Genomic DNA, 20,445 nt, shown 5'->3' on the forward strand with positions numbered 1-20,445 from the left:
CCGTTCCCTCTGGTGCACACTGCCGCAGGACAGACAGACGTGTTGCGAAACATCACTCCAGACAGCACAGCCAGTCCTCCCTCAGACACACAGTTCAGACATTATGGCTTCTTCTCTGGTGCTCAGCTGTTTGTGGTGCTGGGTTCATTCTGCTCTGGGACCAAAGGAAGGGCAGAGAAAGAAAGGACAGCCTGAGGAGCTGTTTGTTCTCAGTGGGAGAACAACATGCCCTGTTCTGGTTGTACAAAGCTGTGTGTGAATGCAGCTGGGAGTGTGAGCCAGGTCTCTGCAGGGCTTGCTCAGAACAAGCTGCCCCGAGAGCAGCCTGCAGTGCCCAACAAACAGCCAGTGCCCTTCACACCCAGGCTGCCGTGAGGGGAGCGAGGATTTGCACACCCCTTGTGCACCCTGTGGTTGCCTCGCTGTACTTCCCTCCACAGGAGGGCCAGCAGCATCACACTTGTAGCAGATTTTACTTCCAGGTTCACTCAAACAAACATAACAGAGGGCATCATTTACTCTCTAAGTGTTACATGAGCACTGCTGCCTTGGTCGCTCCTTCTCAGCACAACCAAGCAGTGTGCAGAGGTGAGGCCCCAAACCCAGCAGTCTGATGGCACCTGGCGTGTGTCAGCACCACATGCTGCTGCAGTGGGCAGCATCAGCACACGTGGGTGGCTGAGGTTATGGTACTGCAACTGCTGCAGCCATCAAGGAGGAACTGTTTCACTCTTAAGAACATATGCCACGGGCCATGAGGTCTGAAACCAAACTATATGTATTTATTTATGCTTCACAGCACCCACAGCTTCATGAAAAAAAAACCAAAAACCTAACCATAAACCAATTTGATGGATTTGTTCTTATGCTGGCTCTATAATAAGCATACACAATGGCTGATGGTAATTAAAAACTTTCAAATTCTGGCATTGCCAAAGCCAGACGGAACACTTTCTGCTCCACAGGCTAGGATGAAACCAAACAAGATCAGAGAGCAATTCATGCTCATAATGATGCTTTCTCTCTCCCCCTTCTGTCCTCAGCTCCCTTTCAGACACAAGATATTTTTAATGAGCGAGAAGGAGTAACTCAATTTGTCCTAACGTCACCCAGCAATGCAGATTGCAGTGCAAAGAACTGAACACAAAAAGACATGCTGCCTGAAAACAGATTGTAATAAAAGGTAAAGTGATCATTCCCCATAGGCAGCGGGGTTTTTGTTATCATCTCCTCATACTTATGGCAGGTGGAAGCATCCTGGGACTGAACAAAGGGCAAGAGAATAAAGTGGATTGCAACAGTCAGAAGCAGAGGGATCCCCTTGGGATTGCCAAGAGCATAACATGGGATCCAGCAAAAGAAACGGAGAAAAACACAGTTTATTTGATTTATTTTCTGATTAATTAATCACTGAGGGAATCTGACTACATGGAGTTTGATGGAGTGGCTTTCCAGAGTTTTCAGTTCTACCTTCCAGCTGTAATAAAAACCAACTTTTTTTTTAAAAAAAAGTAATCTTTCCTTTTCTTACTTCAGCCCTTGTTCACCGTGACAAAAGAATAGGATTTTCAACTTGATGCTAAAGTGAAGCTGTAACCCAAATGGAATCCGGGTTTCTTCATCAGAGGAGCAGTTCTGCGTGGGAGCCAAAGGACCTTACCTAAGGAGTCAAAGGAGGGGGAGAGTTTGATTTGCTGTATACTTTGCAGCTCATGTGCTGATGAGATGATGAGTCCCAGTTTAATATTTCTCTAGTGATCACGGTTGTCTGTGGGTAGGAAGCACAAAGGCAGGGATGTTCCAAAGCTTCCTGTGATCTGAGGTGCCACTCTGACACCCAGCCTTGCGGTGGGAGTGGAGGTATCTGGAAGGCAGAAGAACACCTGACGTTACTTTGTCTGCAATGGTTGTGTGAACAACAGCAACAGAAAATCAGTTCCCATTCTAAATGGATAAAAACTCTTTGTATTAACCAAATCAATGCAAATTATGTAATTTAGATGACTGATGGCAGTAATGGGCTGCACAGAGATATTCCGCCAGCTTAAGTAGAATTGGGAATGCAATCAACTCTCAAAGCTGAAGAAACAGCTCACAGCTAAGGTTAAAAGCACCGAGAAAGAGACAAATCCTTGCTGAATATCTCCAGGCTAACAGCAGCCGGGGGGTTAATGGCTCTTTCCAAAAGAGAGCTGCAGCTGATGTGTCTTCACTTCTGTTCCCTAACAGCAAGGCCTTACTGGTAGCATCCAGTGGCTCAGATCAATTCACAGTCCCCGATAAACTTGGCTGCAGTGGTAGAAAAGGCTACTCCCTTGTACACAGGCTAAATCAATCACCTCAAGATTAAACACACATGATCTGAAGGTTCTTGCCCACGAGCTTATTCACAGTACGTCTGCTAACATGGTGACATTGTGTTCCCAATGCCAGGCTGGAGCTGCAGTCAGGTAAGACAGTGGCAAAGGAGAGCCACCAGCCAAGTGCTCAGGAGGAGCAGCAATTCCCACACTCCTGTTTGAGTCATCCCTGTGCAAAGTCACACTGCCTGATTTAAGCTGCCAATGACAGTGATCAAGGTCTTCCTTTGATTTACCCTATGTACTCCCTCAGGCTATTTATAATCCATACAGAGATATTCCTCTGCTTAATTAGTCTCCTAACAGTGTGAGTCATAGGGGGAATGGGCTGAGCTCATATCATACACTGGGGGACAAGCAGCCTCTACAGCTCCCGTGTCTCTACCTTCCCTCCCACATACACTGAGGCACAGGATTACACGTCTCCTGGAAGCACTGCACCTCTCAGGAGGGTGCAGCCTCCCCTGGGATTTAACACAGGATGGATGGACTTGGAGGGGTCTATTAAGGGTTTGGTTGATGGGGACAGTAAGTGGAGAAGGAGAGAAAGGCTGAATGGAACACCAGTGCAGAAGTAAAATGAGTGAAGTTGGATGCGTGCGTGGCAGTGAGCATCCTTTTTGTCCTTGCAGAGAGGACTCCCACTGTGCTCTGCATTAGGTGGCTGCTGGATGAAAAGCTGTGATAACATATTATGTTATACCAGAAGTATTACTTCCTGAGTCACTATCCCCACTATGTACTGCAAGGCTGCCTCTGCGACTCAGTCAGGGCAATGACTAGGAGAGTCTGCAGTCTCATTTGGCTCACATCTTGTTGATTCAAGGAACACCTACAGGGCATTTTACCAGTTCCAGTGTCCCAGTGTTGAGTTCAGCTGAAGTTGCATCCTGTATTTAACAGACTATTGTATGTGGTGAGAGGACTCCCCAAAGTCATTCTAGAACAGTTTCCCTGGAGTTCTGGAATGGGATGAGAAAGATACTTTGAAGAAAAGAAATGATATGGAGTTCTTCTACTCCAAATTAAATTAGCATTTTAATGTAAATTAGTACACCAGCTTATAATGTTGGGAAAGTATATTTTACAACATTGCACATACAAATAATAAATTGTGCAACGCAGATGTTACCACTTATTGTAATGTTCAAGTGAAGAAGAAAACACTCTGCCTAGCTTTTAATTAGTTTTACTCCTTGCAGAGACAGAAATAAAAATTTACTTGTCTTTTAAGTAAATACCATCTGCAATATATTTCCATTCTACAATCTAGTGCAAAGCATATCTGCAGCCTGCTATGCTATAGCATTATTTTATTTATGGTGGAAAGGTGGTCGTAGAATCACAGAATCACAGAATGGCTTGGGTTGGAATGGACACCAAGTAAGGCAAATGGACTGCAATAGTTTTCTTGCAGCATAGCTCGGACATGAGGAATGCCTTTTTCAACCAATGTGTCAGACGTTTGGGGCCATAAATGCCTTTGGCCTGATAGCAAGAGTACCAGCAAGGGTCTGCCTGTAACTCCATGTCTGCATGTCACCAGGTGCTTTGAGACAAATGGGCAGAGTGGTACACAGAGGCCCATAGAGGGAGCTACACAATGACTTGCTGAACCAGGCACTCATGAGTTTTATCCTTGTTTGAGTGGTACTACAGCAGTAAAGACAGCAGGAAGCAAGCCAAAAACATCCAGTGGCTTTCTGAGGGTAGTATCTCTCAACTTGCAGCACAACTGAGAGTTCCTTCCTTTAAAAAAAAAAAAAAGATAAGTACCTTTGGTGACAAAACTCCCAACACTCTCTAATTTATTTTCCCATACCCATTTTGTATTTCCAAAGCACAAAAGATACCAATATAAATGCGTAATGCCAGAGGAATCAGGTCACGTTTGTCACTATTTACTGATGTACAATTTGCATATATAAGTTTGCTTCCAGCTGCATGGTTACAACACATAAGATAAGAGGCTTAGCTTCATGTCAGACCATTGTGAGAGCTGTTTGAGCCCTGGGACTAGCAGCTGGCAGATAGGTGTTTCTTCTGGAGCAGCATAGCCAGCTCCCAGCCACTGACAGCACCAGGGTTGCTCCTTACCAGGAGCCTTTAAGCTGTGCCCAAGGAGAAGAGCAGAAAAGCACAACACAAGCTCCTGGGACCTTCTACCTTTCAGCGTGACAATTTAAGCCTCTCTGAAAATTTTAGTGCAAAAGATGTTACTGCTACACAGAAGCTTTACAGGCTGTATCCGCATGAGTGCAGCTCCCCTTTGCTCTCCCCCTCCAGTTAATGAGAAGGCACAGATGCCCTCCTGCATGGGTTAGTGTTAGTCATACTCACCAAAAGGAAAACTACTGTATCTACACGTACATCCTCCTCTGCAGAAACAGAAAATAATTACCTACCACTGCTTTTTAAGGGGAATTTTACATCTAACGTCCACTGCCCTCCCCAGACTGATATTAAAACACATCCAAAGCCAAAATGGTAAAGCTGTGCCTGAAGCCACCATCAGCTGTGAGGGACTCTGAATGTCTGACTCAGGGGAAGGGATGCGTGGAGGTGTCACGATCTCCTCTCACTGCAGCTATTGTAGTATTGGTCAATTTCTACATCAGATGGAGTAAAAATCTGGAAAAGAAAAAGAAGAAAAAGAACAGCTTATTTTCATATTTTGCTTTTTTTTTCTTTGGGAAATAACTGAAGGGCTTATTCTGCTCTAACAGGGAGTAAATAATTTCAGTCTGTTTTAATCATCTGCCTTTGAAATCTTGGGTGCTTACCATGGTTTATCACATCTCTCATGAGAAGAACAACACAGATCTACAGTAGTGCTCTTCTCCTGCCCTGCTGCCCTCCATGCCCAACGTCCAAGCACCTCATGCAGCCCCAGAGCAGCAGTTTGTGCCAGCCCACCACCAGACCTCAGTGCCCCACACGTAACATCAGCCTCTCTTGAAGGTGAATCCTCCTGACATGCCAGACAGCAACCCACACACGAAATAATTAGCTAAAAGACTCTTTCCTTGTCACTGTAAGAAATCTCATAGTATTCCAGGTAGCCTCACTTTTCTCATCTTATTAATTTTGCTCTGCTTAAACGAAAGCTGATAAAATAGAAACTGCTGCAAGAGCCGGGGAAAATTAGGTTATGTAACCTCTTTTTTATTTATTTAGCATGATATCAAAGTTGTTTCTTATCACTCTTCAGGTACATTGTGCTCAGGAATAAATTAAACTGTCTATTCAACAAAGAGGAACTGCTTTTTCTCCTGCTAATTTTCTCTCTCTTTCTCGATTCTCACTCTATTATTAGGGGAAAAAATAACAAGCTTAGCTGGAGCCAGAGGAGCCCTTCCAGCTTTGCGCATTCCCCACCGTGCGGTTACCTCACACAGAACAAGTGGTCCATCTATCGGTCTCCAACCGATACGACAAGCAACAAAGTCAAAAGTACAATGATGTATTGCTTTACATAATGACTTGCTGATGTTGACAAACGGACTGACAGCTGTGCCCTTTTTAGGGCAAGAATTGTGCTCAGAGATCAAAGTCATGCAGATCACTCCCCGTTTTTCCATCCCGCTGCCATTCCTTTCTGCCCTGGGCTCAGCACTTGGGCTGAGCCACACAGGGACTGCAACCTGGTGCCCATTCTGCTTGTGAAGGCAAGGCTCAGGCCTTGGAGTTCAGGTTGGCCCAGAGGTCATGGTGCTGTCCTTCCTGGGGCTGTGCACCCTGGAGCTTTAGTGCAAGAGAAAATCATCCCCCATGAGCCTTGAACAGCTTCAGCACAAAAAGAGAAACCTGAGGAAATCCATCCTTGATTGCCAGCAGGGCAGATCTTTAGAAATCCCTTGTGTTCTGGGGGGCATTCAGGGCAGAGGTAAGTGTGACCTGCCCAAGGTCACCTACCTGCCTGTTGCTGCTAGTAGTAACGACTGCAAAATTAGTGTAAGAGCTTCCTCTTCTGGAGTCATTTTATGGCAGCATTTTACTGACAGGCTGCAAGTGACACTCTTTCTAGCATCACTCAAGCAAACAGGAGCCTGGGTCACGCTGGTTCCTGGCCATGCAAGGACACGTAGTGCCCAGAGTTCTGGCTAGCACCAGAGTGTGTTGAAGCATGTAAATCAGAGAGACAGATGGAAGGTCTGTGCATGTGTGTGGGTTTTTCCTCTCTCTCAGGCTCCCTCCCTGCGCACACCATGAAGGGCAGGATGGCATAAGTAGGTCTATCCCATGACGTCGCACTGCAAATATGGAAGTATTAAAATAACTCATCAGAATCTGACCCAGCAAAGAGATGAGCAATTCCTGAAAGCCACCAAGGTTCAGCTCCTGTGCTAATACTTTAACTATCTATGTTAATCTCAATTAGGCAGCAAAGTCTGTACTTATTAAAATTGCCAGCTTTCTACTTTATGTGTGTAAGGGCAAGAAAGAAGTCAAGTAGAAGTGTGGGTTACACTGCTGAGGGAAAGAGCTAAGTAAATAGAGGAATAAAAAGTCTCATTGCTAGTGAGACATCAGGACTCCTAAGTAAATACGAAAAGAACCTATCATCTGTCATTGTGTGATGTAGTGCTTTTCCAGACAAACAAGGCAAGAGGTGCCACAAAGGACTCACCGACTTGCCACCTCCTGGGTTCCATTCCAGCATTAAGCTGGAGGAGAGGCACTGAATAATGGGGAGAGCAAACAGAGGAAGAATTGCTGCTACGCAAGGCAGACGACAAAAAGTTTATACAATAAAATCAAATTGCTAAGGACAGACGTATTTTCTGTGTGAATCCACGAGTGTATATGTGTGCATCAGCATATCTAGAAATGGCAGTAACAGGCAGTGATTTTTTTCCTGTTATTTTCAGCATGAGTTTCCTGCCCTGCTTGTTCTGCTTCACACCTGCTGGCCTGAAAATGGCAGTTCACCAGTTCAAGATTCACCATTGCCTGTGGTAGTTATCATGTTTGTGCTTATACAAAGGCTATAAAATACTTCAGTTCTTCTATTCAAACCAAAAGTAAAATCAATCCTTTCTTTTCTTTTTTCTTTTTTTTCTTTTTTTTTTCTTTTTTTCAGAAGACAGCAAAACTGTGAACAAAGGTAGGAAAATAATTGATGCATTCTAAGAAACTGTCGGGTGTGAAAAATGTTGAAGGCTCAACAACCCTATTAATGCTATGAGAAGGTGTTAGACAGATTTATGTAGCAGCACCAACACAGCAAAAGATATATATGACAGAAATTAAGACAGCACAAGTCTGGGCAACTACTCCTTTTCTTTTCCTAAGAGCAGTGCTGCTGCACATGATCTGAAACACGGCAGCTTAAGCAGGAAATGGAACAGATCCTCATAAAAGACACCAGCAGCAAGTCATGACTACTGACTCGGGCATTCTCAGAGACCTTCAGTCCTGTTGCCTTTACCACCCTGTCCTGCCTATGGAGTTGTTTAGATGCCCACACCAAAGGAATTGCTGGTGCTTCGGGATCCCCAAAGCATCTGGATCCCTACAGCCGTGCTCATTTGTGAATCTTAACATACATATTCCCTAAAATTTGGCCCTGATCACTTCCCAGTATTTGCAGCCTGAACCTTGGCTTAATGAGCCAAGGACACTTTTCAAAGAATATCATTACTGACTGCAGTGCCCCAGGAGGACCTGGTTGCAGTGATTACCTCCTTCACTCTCTCCATCTCCCAACACTGTCCTTTATTTTACACCCTCCAGTGTCCTGCCCTGACCAGACTCAGGAAACATACTCCTTCCTTCCTCCCAGCTGAAGTATCAGCCAATATCTGTCATGTTTGTCTAATAGATGATAAAGCACCGTAACATAAACCTTTCTCTAGTAACCTGAGCATTTTTCTCTTAACCAAAAAAGAAACCAAAAAACCTCTGAAATGCATCAATTTTCCATTAGTACTGGAAATTTTCTGGCATCCTATAATATTGCTCCTACATTTCACTATTATGCTGGCATTTTAGATGATGTTTAAGATGAAAAATTAGCTTTCAGAAAGTAGGATCTTCCTGATTAGAAAAATTTGTTGAAACTGTAATGGAAAGATCAGAACAACTTCATTAGTCTTCATTAAATAAAATAAATGTTATTCCTATTCCCTTCACATACAATCATATATTACAACTATTAAAATTGTGAGGACGTTTCTTTTGTCCCAGAATTTAATGGATAAAGCTGCAAACCTCACTGCATGAAAAACAACCTACAATCACCAGGATGACGTGCACTTCATCTTTTTTACGTTCATTAATTTTCTGTAAATAGAACACAGTCACATTGCATTGTTTGCACTAATGGAGAGCTCAGAGGAGTTTACCCTGTTACTACTTATCATTTATTTGGGTGATAATTTTAAAAAGCTTTTAAATTAAAATGATAAAATGGTTAAGGGGAAAGATACAGCCTTTCAAATGTTTCAAGTATGATAGATTATCCCAGCAAAAAAAAGATAGTTCTCATTTAAGAGAAGTGCCAGGGCTGGCTGCACATCTCCAGCAATTGCTCAAGCCCCTACATCATGTTAGGCATCTTGCCCACATCCATTTTGGCGTATGATCATCACACGCATCTCCTGCTCTTTGTGAGGCTCCTGTGCGTCATTCAGCCGGATCCTGGGGGCACCCTGCTGCTCTGCAGGGAGCTGTAACTGGAGTGGGGCTGCTGATGTCACTCACAACCGCAGTTGAGCTCTCTGCAGCCTTCAGCCTCATTGAGTCCTGGGGCATTGCTCAGCCCTGCCAGAGCCCACGACCAGAGATATGTCCATAGGAGACGGCATGAAGCATTCATCTTTGCATGCTCAGTCTTCTGTTTGCATGCCATCAAAGAACTCATCTACTGAAAAAAAAAAAAACACCTGTGTTTGCAATCGGAGCATTGTAACCAAAGACCTGGAGGAGGGAGGGACCAACTCCTTGGCCAGAGGGCAATTCACAGCTCCCAGGCAAACCCTTTCATAGGCCTCATCTGCACCAGTCAGTCACCATCCTGGGCACATGAATTTGGGGAAAACAACAAAAACAATGGCAGAGCTGCATGTGAGCAAATAGCTGATGAAAAGCTGAAAGCACTGCCACAACAGGTGCAGGCTGTACGAGATGCCTTAATTCCAGTGTATCAAAACTTCTTAGTGCTTTGCAAGTATTAATGTTTAATGATGTTTCTGATGTATTTTTCTGTCTGAACTTGTCTTTCTTTTCTAGATCTTACAGTTCTCAAACAGTGATGTGCAGTGGTGCTTTCGCTGCATTCTCACTGCTCATTTACCAGCACACGCAGAGCTCCACTGCGCACACCGGGGCAGCACCGCAGGCACTGCTGAGCTGGGACACTGCAGCAATAGGGGATCATGAAATCATGGCATGTGCTCTGAGGTGTTCAAAGGAGACAAACAGCTCCACAGTGAGCAGCACTCACGAATAAAGTGCTAGAAGTGACTGTCTATAGCAGCTTAATAATGATAGTCCGTAATAAGGCACGAGGTGTGGTCAGCACTTCTGTCCCCTCAGCAGCATTTTAGGCACTCTCTTGCCGATGTACGGCTAAAATACAGTTCACCTATATCACCAAAATACATTTGTTCCCATTGGCAGCCTTTTGTACGTTGCTTACCAAGTCATCAAGGCTTGCATCGGGGCTCCTTCTCCCGTGGGTTCTTCTCAGCAGTGTGACAGTGTGACGCTGGTGTCCTGGTGCTGCTTCAAGGAGCTGCTCCTCAGCTGAAGGCTAACTGGGATTTAAAAACTGAGGCTGGCAAACAATTTTTTGGCAGGAAATTCTCTATAGAGGCAAAGGAGATGAGGAAAGGCAGGAGCAACCAGGGTCGCCCTTTCACAAGCTGTGATGCACTGAGCCCAGGAAGACTCCTATTAAGCATGGGGCCACATTTGGTTGCCCAAGCCCCATAACCCATAGAGCGATTCAGAGCAAGAGCTGCCCAGGATGCTCTGAACTGCCCCTGGCAGCAGTTTGTTTGCTTCTGGCAGTGCAGGGAGAGTAGGAGCCTCAGCATCCAACTCGGACACAGAATCTGTGGGCAAAGAAAACTGAACACAAGCAACACTCCCATTCTTCCACAGACCAGATGCTACTTCATGTACTCATCAGAAACCAAACTGCATTATCACATCTGTGCTGCTAAGATCAAACCAGTTTCCCCCCATTAAGCTGCAGAACTGACCAACTTAGCCCTGCCATCTTCACCCCATGACTGTTCACCTCACTGGGCTGCCAGCACATGGCTGCAGCATTTTGGAGGCCAGCAAGCAGAGGAGAGCAGAGTCAAAGCACCACTGCGTTTAACTTAACTCATGTGCCTTACTCAATATGCTTTACATACTTATTTTTTCAAGCCTTTCCTGGCCATTAACTGGGACACCTTGCTCATACAAGGCCAGTCACACCACTCATTTAAATTTATGCCTGCTATCCATCAGCGCTCATTATCTTATTGCTATGCTGATATTATTATTACAGCTTAGCCTGGCAATTAATTACTAACTAAAAAAAAAAACAAAAGCAAAAAACAATTCCAGCAAACTACCTATACAAATCTCATTTAACAAAATATCTTTTGTTCTCCTTTTGTTCTTATTAAGACATGCAAGACCACGATAATTTCCTCTGGGTAATATGTTTGCTTCAGCTATGCCTCTCATGCCTGTATTTCCCTGCTCGCATTTTTGCAAAATTTAACAGCAAATATTTAATAACTTTTTAAGAAATATAATCCAGACAATAGCGTGTTCCTTTGTCATCTCGCAGTGTTGGGAGTAGAGGCAGGCTCCTTCTAATCCGAAGTAACTAACACCAAACAGCACACACTCAGCTGAGGGAAATCCCCCGTACTTAACGCTCGCCTTCTGAAGCGTGGGCCACTCCAGCATCTGGATGCTGAGCATCCTTCCATGCATTATGCAGCCTGCAAGGCACTGCCGTAAACAATAAATCTAATGTAATTTTAATATGTGGTAATTATAAAAGCCAGAATTCTGTGAGCTGGCAGAAACAAGTTGGTCACTATTCCTCATTTTCAGAAATCACCAGGACCTCAAAACATGAGTGGGTCAGTGCTTAGTAACCAAACGCAGCACACATTTTTAAATCCTTTTCATTCTTCAAATCAGCAGATTAAATAATGTATTTCCATAGCAAAAGTGTTGAGGTTATTTCCTAGCATTAGGAAAGAATTGAATATTATTGGTATCAGCTGTAAAATTGAGTTCATCATAAAGCACTCATGAATGAATTTTGCTCACAGTATTAGATCCAGGGAGTGGCATATGGCATATCAAGTAATTAAGACTCTAAAATGTACATTTAAGGCCTGCTGATAATGACGTTCTCGAGAATTTTGCAATTAATGGGTGAACTGGGCCTTTCATAATCTATTTAAAAGTGGAATATATTATGCACCATGATAAGCACCACAGCAAACAAGCTGTCCAGGCATTTGTTTCCCCTCAGAGCTCAAGAACCCTCTGGGAGGTGAAGGGCCTTCACTGCTGCCCATGCGATGCCCAAGCCCAGCCCTGAGCTGCCCCTGTGGCCAGCCTGGGGCAGAGCGGGGGCTGCGGAGGGGTGGGTGTCCTGCACAGATGGCCAAATCCTCTGAATTAAGCAGCAGGATTTTTCCAGAGCCTACCTTCTGCAGCCAGACAGCCACCTGGAACAATGATTTGCTTTGTATGGAGAGCATTTGTCATCCTCCTTTGTGTGCTTTTTAAACTTTTGTGCAAATGTCTTCATCCTTGGAGCTCAGCTCTTGTACAGTCCTGCCCTGTTCTTATTCTTTTCACCAACAACTTATAAATTCCTGAAAATAAGGAATTTTAATGGGAGTGCTGATTCAGCCTGAACTTTGCTGTACCAGCACGGAGTGCATTGAAAGGATGAAATAAAAGGACTTTAAAAACTCCAGCTCTGTGTGTCTGATGATTTTCTCTAGGGAATAACCTGGCAAGTTATCTGACAATACCCATCCAGAGAAGCTTTCGGTTTGCCTGTGTGCCGTGCATGCCAATGAAGTCAGGGATAAACAATCCATGCAGCAAAGAGGTGTATTATTTATGCATCGTCACATCCATCTATATAGAAAATTGGCCCTAAATTAAAAAAGCAGTTATCAATATTGCCTACGTGCTGGCTCCTGGGGAGAAGCTTGAGGGAAGAAGTCAAAATATCAGTAATAAGGACTCTTTTCCTCCTATCGATGTAAACAAACAGCCTGTGCCATTGGAGCAATGTTTATGTTAGCAAATACCCCGAGGTACTTCACAGAAATCAATCTGCAGAGAAAAATTGCATTAGATAATAAAAATTCAGCAACTCCCAAACTTGAGCCCAAGCCTTACTACATGTCAGGGGTGAAGGGTGAAGACAGAAATGCGGAGGTCAATGCTTTTAATTTTTCAGAGCGTAGCTCACAGAATGCTGCTCCCCAAGCCCTGAATTCGCGCCAGTTAAAACTCGGTTCGATCAAATCCAAGGACAGGAGAAACTGCAGGAGAGAAAGCAAGCAGAATTGGCTACAAGCTGCAGGAATACGTGTTCAGAGGAAACTTCTGCAGTGGAGCGAACTGGGAGAGAACCACTCACACAAAAACCAAATGACTTGCAGGTAATTTTCCACCTCTTCTTGCAGTGCTTTGCTCCCATCACAGTGCAGCAGGGCCAGAGCACAGCAGCCCACGAGGAAACCTCACCCCAGTTCTGTGACCCCGAGAAGCTCCGTGCCCTGAGGTGACAGGAATGGAGGGGACAGAAATATGGTTTCAGTGTAAAACCAGGCAAGGTAAAACCTTGCTTCGGGCAGTGAATAAAGTAAGGTGTTGCCTGTGATGATGGTAAGTCGTATGGCTATTCTGCACCTAAAGTGCCTGGCACTGCCTTTACCCACGGCATCTTCTTCCAGGCAGGACTGGGCTGTGGTGCCCAGTACCATGCAAACTTCCATGTAAGACTTCATCTGCTCTCTGTCTTTCCTCTCTGCCTCAAAAATCACAGCAAAGTTAAACCTTCATTGTGCAGAAAGGTTGGGAAATTGATTGCGAAGCTTGAGGGAAGAAGTCAAAGTCGTAAGGCACCCTGAGATCCCTCTGATCCCTCTGAGTTGCTGTGGGGTGTCCAGAGCCCTAACACCTCTGGAACACCACAGACATTGGTCTTCTCTCTAGCAACATTTGTGGCCCATACAGGGTATAAGCTACAGGTTTCATGTTCTCTGGGGTCTGATGTAAAAAAGCCTTATGGCACTGCATAACTGGGAAAGAGCCAGCAGTGAGCAAAGTGGTATGAAACAAAGATGAAGAGACAAAGTCTCTCGTGAGCGAGAGGTGGCTGTGCTGCTGGAGATGCAGCTCAGGTGAACCATCAAGCTTCTGCTTGCTCATTCACCTCTTCCAATTCTTTTAAGCTTGGGAGGTTTTTCTGCTCACACACGTCCCTATGAAGCTTTTCATTTACAACAAAAGGAAGGATGGTGCTGCTTCTAGCGGTGTCAGACATTCTGTGAGAGCTCATGCCCTCTTACCAGGCACCTCTTATTATCAAACAACGTCAGAAACCTGATAGTTGGCAGAGAGAGGAGACAAAAAGGGTTGAGGTTAAGGAGAAATGATGGAAACTTTCTTTTCAAATATCAAACTTGTTTTCTGTACCAATTATGAATGAAGATTGCAGTTGGCTTTTGTTCTATTGATTGGAGAAGGGGATGATGGGTGAAATATAGTGGAAAGGACGTGAGATTTTTACAGAGCTGCTCACATATGATTGATTCATATCACTGAGATTTAGAAGGCTAAAGAAAATCCATACAAAGGATTGCAAGGGTTTTCCAGCTCTCAGAGACCATCAAGGCCATAAATGCATTATTTCTATTTGAAAGGGAAAAAAAAACAAACATTCTAAGAGCCCTTGGACTCCAGTACTTCTAGCTGAGCCACTCTTCCTGTAGATTTTACATTTCCCCTTGTATTATCAGTCCCTTCTTTGATCAGGCAGCATATCTAGCAAGAAACAAGTTTTCTCTGGGCAAACACTTCCCAGCACACTGGTAGGCTCTTGTACTCACATACACCATGAATATACCAAGCAAAACCCACACAATAGCACTGCAACTGAGTACAGGTAAAAGCAAGTTTTAGCCCTCACGGTCTTTGAATCAGCCACAGAAGGGCTGTGCAACAGTTGTCTTGCCTTTTGATAAGCGTTTGCAGACTGCCAAGTTTGAGGACCAATTTGATTTTCTTGTAAATGCACTATTTGGCCAGACTCCCTTTCCTTCCCCTCCCCTCCCCTTCCCCTTCCCCTTCCCCTTCCCCTTCCCCTTCCCCTTCCGTTCCCCTTTCCCTTCCCCTTCCCCTTCTCTTTCTTCTTCCCCTTCTCCTTCCTCTTCTCCTTCTCCTTCTCCTTCTCCTTCTCTTTCCACTCCCTTCCCTTCCCCTGATTCACAAGCTGGTTACAGAATCCTTTAGCAGTACAAGCTATTTGTCCCTTGCAGTAATCAAACCCAGTTTATGGCATGGTGCAATTTTGGGGAGGGGCAAGACGAGCTGCATAGGTCTTGTACCAGCTGTCAGGCTGTCATCTGAAAACTCCATCCTGGGTGATCAGAGAGATGGCATTTGTGTACGCAGGAATCTTTTCTAGTGGTGACCCCTGAGTTCGCTATGGCAAAGAGGTGTGGGGTGAGGGCTGCCCACAGGAGGCTGCTACTTACACACACCTGTTCCTGATGCTGATATCTCAGATGGTTCAATGCTTCCACGACTGAAGATCTCAAAGCATTTCACAAAAGAGACAATGACTGATGAAAGCATTTAGCACACACTTGAAAAGGAATCACAGCAATCCCCAAAATCTTTCCGAGCATCAGGGGAGGGGAAGCACCTACACAGAGCTCTAACACTTATCTGCCATAGTTACCAGCTCTGACTATTTAAAGCAATCAGAGATTTACATCAGGAGACTTTAAATATAGAAGTCATTTTGTGTAAACTCTTTTCTTCATTGCAGCCCTGAAAAGGGGAAGGAGGGAAAAGCCTTTCTTTTTTTAGACTTGGCAGGAAACAAGCAGTTAAATAAGCAAATACTATAAAATGAAAATCTTAAAGTGATTACAAATATGAAAGGAGCAAATACCAAATTGAAACAGCCGTTTAATCAAGATAAAGCACTGAAATCCAGCAATTGGCCTCCTTCCATGATCCTGTAGAGCTGTGCAAAGGAGGCAGCTTACCGTACTATAACCGATCTCAGATGCTCTCTGCTGACTGCGATACCCCGATGTCTTCCACTCTTCACAGCTTTTCACATGCAAAATGACTTCCTTTATGGATCACCCTTGATGTAAAGTGGCTTTAATTATTCAAGAACTGAAATAAAGATGAAAAAGTAATTGCATTTTAATTGCTGTAATAATGGCAGGAAGCTGCACTGTGACTTAAATACTGAGAGATGAAGAGTAAGACTATGTTTGCTAAGATGCCGTTTCTTCAAACACAACTTGTGTGCATTTTGTCCCAGTTTCGCCTCATTCCCCCACCCCGCAACCAGTCCCACTAGTGAATGCCAGGTTTATCCTTAAACTCCCAAGACAGTTTGTTCTGTTAGACAGTGATACCTACAAATGGGAGCTTTTTACCATAAGCAATTTTAAGCCTGAAGGATTTTCTTGTTATTTACTGATACCAAAGTGCAGCTTATCACCACGAGGTGCCTGCCTACCCCAAGCGCCTCCAGACTGTGCACAGCAGCCCGCTGTCTCTTGGCATGGTGGGGCTGCAGTGAGGATGTTCCGTGGCAGGGGCCGGCACCCACAGCTGGGCAGACAGCGAGGCACTGGCCTGGGGGAAACATGCTTGTTTTCCTTGGCATATGCGATCAGCAACATAGAGCCCCCAGGATTTGGAAATGAGAGGGCAATAAAAAGGAACTGCTTTCTCTTCACTGCACGTTCTGTATCCACACCAGTGGGAACAAACTCTCCAGCAGCAGTGGGAAGCAGCATCACCCTGCAACCCCAGGCTGGGAAGCATCAGGACCTGAACAAGACTGACACCACCACCACTTTGGGAATTAGTGCGAAACCCACTGATCAATATCCATGCGTCCCCTCTGAACATCTCAGTTATCACACAGACAACTTTTCCTTCTGCACGAGGAAGTTTTCTGCTTTTGTTACCGTCTCTGTCACAACAGGAGCTTTAATCCCTCACACTGGCTCCTGCCTGAAACCAGAGAGCTCGCTTTCTCACACACGATCCCTCCTGTGACTGCACCATTCAGCAACACAAAGCCAGACAGAACAAGCTCAGAAAAGGAAAAGATGCAGCTGGAATATAGAATGAGGCTATTGACTTCTTGTGCCAGACGCTGGCTGCAGTTAATTCCAGATGTGAGCTGAACAATAACTAAAATCTTCTACTTTTAACATATCTGGAGAGATGTCCAAACAATTGCTTTCAGTGAGTGATTTCAGGCAGTCATTAGTCTCACACAGGGAGAACACAGATAAATACACAGAAGAGTCTATTGTAAGCACATGAAATTCATCAAAAGAATTTTTAAGAATCAATCTGTTACATAGTGGGGAAGCAAACTCCCTTTTGTCTCTCACCCTCCTCTGCCTCTCCCACTATTCCTTTTTCTCTTTCAACGCTTGTGGTGCTCAGTAGGAGCTCAGTGCTGACAGAGGCTATGCAGTATTTCTATCAGCAGCCCAAAGAGAAGCCTCAGGGTTATGAAGGTGTTACTAATTGGGGGTAGCTTATTTTAGCTGGAAGAATCATTCATTCAAATTGCAAATCGTAATAGAAGCAAATTCCCCTATTTATTAATTAATTGCTCATTTAAATCAAAGTGAAAATACGCCAGGTATTGGCTGTGCCTCAATAGGTTCCTGCTGTGGGAATACTGGACTGCTGGAGCTGCACTGAGCACTTCCCACCAGGAAGAAGAGCACTGGAAGTCACATCGTGCCCATCCCAAAGCCCCCCATTTGTCCAGGAGACTTTCAGCCTGACCAGGGCAGCCAACCCCTCTGTGCAATGCCAAAATGCAACATTCTGCACAGGGGCTGCTGTGGGATGAGAGAGAGCTTATTGAAAAAAAATGTTGTTAAGCTAAAAGCAATAATGAAGTAAATATTATAGACATTCTTCAGTCCCATGTAATGGGAATGCCACCATAGTAAAGTCTGAATTACAACTTGCATTCAAAAGGAGGAAGAAATTGCTCTACTGCACATTTCAATGAATGAAATTCATTTCATGAATTAGCATATGTTGCTGTGAGACAGTTTCCATTTCCAGAGGAAGCTGAAACTTGTGTGTATGGGTTTAAAAGAATGTTTTTTCTTTTCTTTCTTTCTTTCTTTCTTTTTTTTTTTTTTTTTTTTTGTAAACTAAATACTCTCAAGGGTTTTTCCCTTTCTCCTCTGGATGCCATCAGGGAATGCTGCTCAGGGGCAGCCCAGATCTCAGCTTGGAATACAGGAATGTGGGGCAGTCTCGTAACACTTCCTTCCTGGGCAGTTCTCACAAGATCACTTGGGTTTCAACTTCACTGTTAATGAGACACATCCGAGCTCTGTCTCTTTAGCATCCTCACAAGAAACACCCTTCCACTGACTGAAAGATGCTTCAAGCACAGGTAAGGTCTTCTCCCTTTACACAGAGATGATTAGACCCTATCCGTGGATGCTCTGAAGGTAAGAGTTCCCATGTGTTGCAAGTGCTCCCAGAGAATGTTTCATAACTCCCTTAAATGACAAATCACCTTTAGTAACTGTGACACTGTCAGAGTGACGTGAAAGAAGGGTGCAGGCACGGCACAGCAAGGTACAGCAGGCTTTGGTCTCACACAAACCAGCTCTCTCCCAAAGCACCCCCACTCTTCCTGTTCCTCTTTCAAATACAAATAAAATACTTGATTGTTACCATTAAAAATTCAGCACCTATGCTGTTTAAGCCATCAAATCTATTGCAAACAAAGTGCTAACATATTTTAAAGTAATGAACCAAGCACAGTATCTAATAACGAGGCCATCTCATTGTTCTTGGCAAGTGCTGTAGAGGGATGAAATTATATCTGTGACAAGGGACATCCCTTAATTTGAATATCAGCTCTACTAAACAGAAAACAACAAATGCTCTACCTACCACCTGATAGCATGAAAAGGAAATACTTGGTATGGCCAGTACATGAAAAGGGGGCAGAATAATTCCCTGCCTCTCCAGGAAGCTGCAGAAGTCACACACACTTATGGGAAAATTTAACTGAGTCTATGGAGATTTATTCTGTGAGAATTTTCCTTTCTTCATGGTAGTTGTTTGGGGCTTCTTTCCAGTTTCTCATTATGAAAACAATTATTCAGAGGGGAAAACAGCATCATACAGATGCTGCTATGCAAACAGTAACTTTTGGAAGAGTAAGAGAATGTGGCAGTTTGGTTTACAGGTGAACAGACAGGAGAATGAGAAGGAGTAGCTAGAAGGAGTAGTGATTCTAAAGAGAACGCTTGCACAGAAAGCACCATCAAATAGTTAAGAGCCTCATGATGCAGCAGGTCCCACAGTCCCAAGCCACCCCGGAGCAATGCGGGGACCAGCAAAGCCCTGTGAGTAGCAGCAGAGTGAGCATGCAAAGAGCTGGGAGGTTAATTAGCTTGTGATTTTAATTAATTTGCCGTTCCTAATAGATGCTACAGATGCAGTCCTGAAGTGCTGCCTATTGGCAAAGTAAATTTATTATGTATTGAATGGGCAGCATATGCGTGTCCTGTGCACACACATATGCAGAGCTCCTGGGAGCTGCCTCCCTGGTGGGAGGATTTCAGCCTCCAGGTGTGTCCCATTCTGCCCTGTTCACACAAGTGGGCTCCTGCCCCTGCTCTGATCTCTTGTTCTCCTAAAGCACAAGCACTGCCCTGGTTTAAAGCATGAGAATGTACAGAGGATGCCCATACGGGTTTGAAATCAGCCTCTTGGGCAATGTCTGCAGCACTGGGCTTATGGTTTGCAGTTGCCACAGGCAAGGAAGTGGGCATTGGTATCCCTTGCACCCTTCTGAGAGTTATACCACAGACAGCAGAGTTTAGCCTCAGAAATTAGTGTCTTTCCACCCTGAAATGTCTGCCATGCTTACTAGAGGGTCAGGTACTGCATTGCTTACAGGCAAGCTGGTGATCTGTGGTTTAGCACAGGGCAGCTGCTCCCTTGACATCATTGAGAGAGGTCAGAAATCCAGTGCCAGGCAAAGAACTATATTTTAGTTTCCTCCTCGCCATCTGAGGAGGAGGAGGGAAGAAGGAACAGGTGAGATAATCAGAACTGAATGCTTCCAGCCATAATTAACAGCAAATCTCAGTGGCACACATAGAGAGCTCTGTGGCACCCACGTGGAAGAGCTTGTTTAGGATGGAATGCTGGCCTCGGGGTCTATTGTCGGCTGGGAATATTGATGTGATTAACAATGATTTGATTTGGATATCAATGCAAGGGAGATTGTTTACTTGCTTTGTCCAATTTAGTCCATGAAATATTGGCTTCACTACAGGGAGAAATTCAGCTGAAGCAGGAAGGGGGTTTTGAGGAGGGGTGGAGTGGGGAGTGTTTGTTATTTTGTCAGACATCCGTCTGGATTCTAGATGGTGAAAACTTGAGCATTCAATCAAACGTTTTATATGTGCCTATAATAATCCAAACAAAGGAACAGCTGACAGCTCATGATCATTTAAAGATAGAGCGATTTCTATTTAGCAATCTTGTGACTGCATTTTCTGTATCTACGTGCAAGGCTTCCTAATCGTTATGTGGGTTTTGTTGCAATTTGGCTGCAAATGAAACACAGTGAATTTACAGGAAACCCAACAAAAACTAGTCAGTATTTAAGAGGAATATTAAGAAGCCATTCTCCTGGGTCGCACAGCCAAGAGGCTGCAAATGCCAATGCCAGGTATAAATTGTTGAGCTTCTGTCTTAATCCGATCTCTATTTGGAGAAATCTTGTGATAATTACAGAATCACAGAATTGCCAGGGTAGGAAGGGACCTCA

At 44.3% G+C, this 20,445-nt stretch overlaps 1 long non-coding RNA gene across 2 annotated transcripts in view; it reads right to left on the minus strand.

Annotated features, from left to right (window-relative positions):
* Positions 1–1,595: 1,595 nt before the first annotated feature.
* The window catches only part of LOC149915892 (uncharacterized), a 39,730-nt gene continuing 20,880 nt past the window's right edge, over positions 1,596–20,445 (minus strand). For both annotated transcript variants that reach the window (XR_016471345.1, XR_016471344.1), the window contains exons 2-5: positions 15,629–15,764; positions 10,003–10,120; positions 3,197–4,991; positions 1,596–1,864 (exon numbers count right to left, since the gene is read on the minus strand). This is a non-coding gene — a long non-coding RNA (uncharacterized LOC149915892). The remainder of the gene's footprint in view (positions 1,865–3,196; positions 4,992–10,002; positions 10,121–15,628; positions 15,765–20,445) is intronic.

Source organism: Phasianus colchicus, chromosome 15 (genome assembly GCF_987193195.1).
Source record: "Phasianus colchicus chromosome 15, bPhaCol1.hap1.1, whole genome shotgun sequence".
Lineage (NCBI taxonomy): Eukaryota > Metazoa > Chordata > Aves > Galliformes > Phasianidae > Phasianus > Phasianus colchicus.